A 6,000-nucleotide genomic window follows, 5' to 3' on the forward strand; every position below is an offset into this window, starting at 1 on the left:
AAGTGATTTCGAGTCATCGACAGTTATGGATCGACTGCGCGGTTAGCGGTCTAACTAATGAAACGTGTGGCGAATGCTGCCATGTGCTCGCGAGCTCGCTTCATGGCTTCATCGGTCTCTTTTTCGTGTCACGCCCGGCTGCGTTCTCTAGGTCCGGAGCTGAAAACATAGTTGCATTAGCGCAGCGACATTGTGCAAGATGCCATTTACTTCGACATTTGGTGAACCTTGACTGTTTGCGCTAGCTTCGCAGTCGGTGTTCAGGTTTACTGCACTCGAGAACGTTATCGAACAGCATCGAGAACATTCAACATTGCGTCCTTCGACTGATCGCTGACGCATACCTTGCTTGCGCACCATGCTTGCTGTTCAACTGGTTGTTATGTGTAATAGAAGTTGTGTGTACGGTAATTGGAAGTTGTGCGCGACGTATTTATGTCTTGATTCGGAACGCCAGCAGCCAAACGCATGGGTGAATCGGCGTGCGGTAGGTAAGGTGCGTCTTATCTTGCGATACGTAGAAAATAGGCCATCGATAATGATTGACATCACTACTTAATTGTTTCATTTACTATTTCTTTTCTCCTTAATATTCCCAACGTTGCAGTGCATTTGCAAATATTCTCCTGTATTTCGACAAACAGTTTTTTTTTTTTTTTTTGCGTTGCCAGCGTAAGCAGCTGGGGTTCGGTTTCTGCACTGCTGCACTTTTTTTTCATAATGCACTCTTATTAAAACTTCATCGGCACGGTGCTTTATGTTCTTTTCATCAGAAATAGTACATCCGGGAAATTTTTAAAGCTTCCGCAACACAGTACGTATATAGACATAGGGCTCGCATAATAAAATCGACTCCCGCAATGCGTGGAATCTGCTTTTTTTTTTTTGCTGTGACCATTTCTTACCCACTAACCAGTATTTTAGGCGTACGCTCGGCGCAATGCAGCATTAGCAACATATTTTTGGCAACTAATTTAAAAATACGATTAATAACATTGCCTTATATCAAGTTTATCAACAGAGTTCCACGCTTCTGTTTTGCGCAAAGGCAAATGATCATGCCACAATTGCCTTCAAGGTATACCAGTAAACATTTATTATTTTAACAAATCTTCAATTTCACTCTCGTGCGTGACACGCTTATAACTCGAATAGCATACGTAATCTGTTCATTAGATCGAGATATAAACAGCCGAGCAAACAGAAAGGTGTATTGCTTTCAATATCGCTGACCATAGCGAACCGAAAAGGTGAAGTATCCTGTCTCCTGTCGCATCAGATCTTTTCCAGCAAAGTTTGTGTAGTTCACTGTAGGAAGGTGTGTTCTTCGAAGGGAACGAATTCATTCCGTCCATCTATATGCAGCCACGTAGAACGGCGCTCTTTGACATTAATTTTTCCCACACGGCATGCAAAAATTATCAAGATTCACAGGGTAGCTCACCAGTAACGTTCGATTGCTGGTGAGCTACTCTCTGGAATCTGCATGCAGTGGCGTAGCCAGGGGGTGGCACACCGCCCCCCCCCCCCCACCACCCCTATTTTTTTTTTTTCCGTGGCATACATAGCACGAAATGCCACTCGACCACATCTGCCTGCCAGGCCCCCACTTCAGATCAAGGAGGCGCACCCCCCCCCCCCTCCAGAAAAAAATTTCTTACGCCCCTGTCTGCAAGGCGCGTTTAAAAATGCGACGAAGAACTTCTAGGGACCGTGGTACTGTTAAATGTCCGGCCACGCTCTGCATTGAACGCGCTTGCACCCAAAGCGCTTGGAAGGGATATGGCGGCGAGAGGTCACGTGATGCGAGTAAGCCAATCGCGTCGGCGGCGGCGCGCGGAAAAGAGATGCGATACTCTGAAAATTTTCCAGTGACTCTAGTACATGCACATATCCAACCGCACCTGGATGGTGTTTCGCAAAAAGCTGCAACATGATGTCGCGTCCTGCATGGCTTCCCTTTTTGAACAGACGAGGCAGATTGTCTTTTGTGCACAGGCCCAAATGCTTCAGGCTGCTGTTGCACAGAGAGGTATAGACGTGATTCTTTCACGCGCATACTTGTGGCGCCCCCACGTGCATTCATCTGCCTTTTTGCCCTTTAAAAAAAATAGAGATAGAGACTGTGGTACCGTCCAAGCGACTACCGGCCGCAACTTCAGTTAATAAATTATCAGTTATTTTTGTTTGTTAAACGTGTGCATCTTCATTTGCAAATATTTCTTCGCGTTTAACGAGAAACGTTTTTTCCGACAACGCAAATGGGGACATTTTAGATGCGAATCATCTTATAGCGGAGTTCAAACCGGTGGTGGTGGTGTGCGGCGTGACCGCCCTTACTGCACATGCGCAAACCCTCTCCACGCACCTCCGCTCCCTCTCTCCACTCTGAAACGCGGGCTCGACATGCCGAAATTCTCTTTGCGCAACACCGCGATGTGCGCCAGCGCATGCGCGTCCCCTCTTCTCTCCTACGCTGCCCCCTCTCGCGCGCCTGTCGACCGCGTTCCCCGCTCGCCCTGTGAGAATTAACGGCCAGGCTAGAGGGAAGACAAGGCGCGCGTAGCGTTCCTCTTCGCGTTCCACGACGTGAGGTCGGTAGCATACCCAACGAACGCCAACGGAACGCGATCGTGCAAGTGCTCCGGCTTCGCATCGCCTCATGGTCTCCTTTAGTGGGTAATGGTGTAATTTTTTTCCAGATACATTTTTTTCAGGGAATGTTTATTCAGGGGACGTATCTTCCGGGGACATTTATTTCGGGGACCTTTTTTCCGGAACCCATATATTACACTGTTTCGGATAGCAGAACTTAACTTCCGGTGGGCTGATTGCATTCATTTTTATAAAGGTGAATCTGTGTGCATACTAAGCGAATGTTTGCGTTCTGTGCTGCTGTGCCTCAAACACGGGCGAGATTTTAACGCAACCAGTTACTGTACTGTACATATAGAAGGAACGGACCACTGGAATTTCCGCTGCACCGATATGGCCTCCTTGCGCGTTTGAAATAAAAAAAAAAGTCAAGTACCTTGAGCGCGAAGTTCAAGAATGTCATATAGTGGACGAACGACATTATAAAACGACCAGAATTGATTTTTGTTTTGGTGAAAACTGCGTACAATAATTAATGCAAGGCTCACAAAATAAACTGATCGAGTTCGTAATGATAAACAACAGAGTCGCCATTTGTGCATTTCTGTGATGAAACTAAAGTAGAGCATCCGCTCTGTCACACGGCTGCCTCACGGGCACGCAGGCTGCAGGTAGGAGAACACCAGTCACTGCAGAACACGCAGTCGCGATCACTGTTTTGAATATTGCGCGGTATGCGCAGTACCGCAACAGTTTTTCACAGCTGATGTTCCAGTGTGCTCTTTTTGAAACTCGTTAATGCATTAAGCTGGGCTAGTTGGTATTGATTGTATGCTTCCATATTGCTAGCGAACACGCACAAAGGACTTCTCTTGTCTCTTTCTATGTCGTCCTTTGTGCGTGTTCGCTAGCAATATGGAAGCATACACTCTTTTTGAAAGTGCTCAATCGGCACGCCATTGTGTGGCAAGTTGACTAAGCTTTGACGTTGTATACGCAAGGGCCACTCGATCTGCCGTATGAAAATGATCAATAGAAGGCACGTAAAATAAACTGCGATTTGAATCTGCGTAAAGCTTGGCACTTGTTCAAGATGCTAAGCATCTTATGGCGGAGTTCAATCCGGTGGTGTGCGGCGTGACCACCCTTACTGCGCATGCGCAAGCCCTCTCCACACACCTCTGCATTCCCCCTCTTCCCTCCTCTCAACTCCCTCCCCGCTTCCCCCTCTCCGCTACCCCTCCCCCTCCTGCGCAACGCCGCGATGAGCGCCAGCACATGCGCGTCCCCTCCCCCTTTACCCTCTCCTACGACCCCCCCCCCCCTCGCGCGCCTGTCCGCGTTCCCCGCTCACCTTGTGAGAATTAGCAGCCAGGCTAGAGGGAAGACACAACGCGCGTAGCGTTCCTCTTCGCGTTCCATGACGCGAGGTCGGTAGCATGTCCAACGAACGCCAACGGAACGCGATCGTGCAAGTGCTCCGGCTTCGCATCGCCTCATGGTCCCCTTTAGCGGGAGATGGTGTAATTTTTTTAAAGACGATAGTCTTTCTTGGGGAACTTAAACGCAGAAATTTTGGTCTGTCTTTCTGTCTGTCCTTCTGTCTGTCTTTCTGTTTGTCGGCACGTCCCTCGATTCAGCCACTCGGCCAAAGTTGAACTACTTGCCCAAGGGCCAGCCATCGTGAACGGCTGACTAAGTTCATACTTGTGTACATTGTTGATCAAAAAGCAAACATTACGCATATCTGAGGCGCAACATCACTAGGTAAGTATTAGGCGGTGTGTTCCTTTAACAGAAAATACATAGATACTCAATTTTAAAGACCTTGATGGTATGCGTTTAACGTTGAGACAGTAACGCGTTTATTAAAAGATTGCCACAGCTGAAGCGATCAGCGGTCCAAGCCGAGCAAGCGCGAGCGCTAACAACAGCCGTCTTCGTCTTCTTCTTTCGCAGGCGTTCTTGTCTGCGCCCTACCATGTTACAAATCACTCCCCCGCGGAAAAGGAGCCATCCTGGCGACCTGAGAAACCGGTACAACTGGTGGGTCATAATGCGGCTTCAGTCGATCGACGTGAACAGTCTCGCGGCCGCGACGACGGCGGTCCGTAGATGATTGAACAGGCTCAATCATATAGTTAACTGGGGATGCTTGACGTAGGACGCGGTGGGGGCCTTCGTACTTAGGCAGTAGCTTTGTGGAAAGGCCAGGAGCGGAGGAGGGAACGCGAAGCCACACCAACGTTCCAGGCGAATACGACTGAGGAGGCACGTTTTCGTCGTGACGGTCCTTCTGGCCCTACACGGCCTACAATGTTACAACCCTAGTTTCTTAAGGTGCGCTGAAAATGCGACTGCGCTGAAACTTGTCTTCCTCCGTGCCCTCTGCACAAGCTCATGTTTTGTTTCGGTTTCGGTTCAGTATTGCATTGTACGAATGACAGGGGGCGCCGCTCTGGCATTCCTGCTTTACCCAGGCGACGTGTAAGTACAGTGTTCTAGAAGTTTATAGTGCGCTCACTGAGCGGCGGAGCGTGACGCACTTCATGTCGCCGCCGACAGGCGGCGCGGCTCACAGCGTCACCTGAAACTTTCCGGCGGGTTGCAGGGCGCGGATAGCGCGCGTTGTTGTTTTGCGCGCAAGAAAAGGCAATCTTACGGTGCGCAACTCACGGAAGTTCTTTTGATGCAAGTTTTCTGTGTGTTGTGAAATAAGTTACTGTCGTTGTGACTGATTTACGGAGGGCGAGCGATGTTTTAAGCGGCTATTGCATAAATGAATGCTCCTCCACGCAGCCGCTGCAATAACAGGGTGTGTAGTTGGGGGCGTTCGTTTTTTTTTTTTTGTCCTGCTGATCGATACGATTTTCAATGCACTTTCGCCACTGTAGCTATCATAGCGACTTCACTCCCGCCTTTCGAGCCCCACTATGCCGAATATAAACAACGCCTCATTTTTTAAATTTTTTCGCGTATATATGATCTAGCTGGTCTGTGTAACTAACCCGCTTAATGTTCTTTTTTTTTCGCGAATCAATAATGGGGGAATCACTCGGCTTCGTAATAAATGTATCCGCACCGTACGCTTAAAATTTTTTTATTTGCAGACGTAGATCGTACAAGGTTACCAAAACTTTTTATTGCACCTTGGAATTGCACCAGCGCGAATATAACAGGACACGAAGAAACACTCGACAGTGTCACGCACTGACATACTGATTATATGTACACAAAACCCTGCCTATGTATGCGCAAATGTTTGCCATATCACAATATGAATTATCAATGCCGAAAATGTCACTCGTGGTCGAACAATAAACAGATGCAACAAACGTGTATGAACATCTGCTAGTCGACTACGAAAATGAAAAATAAAGGACAGCAAGAAACGCCGGCGATGTT

This window comes from Rhipicephalus sanguineus, chromosome 6, assembly GCF_013339695.2.
Source record: "Rhipicephalus sanguineus isolate Rsan-2018 chromosome 6, BIME_Rsan_1.4, whole genome shotgun sequence".
Classification (NCBI taxonomy): domain Eukaryota; kingdom Metazoa; phylum Arthropoda; class Arachnida; order Ixodida; family Ixodidae; genus Rhipicephalus; species Rhipicephalus sanguineus.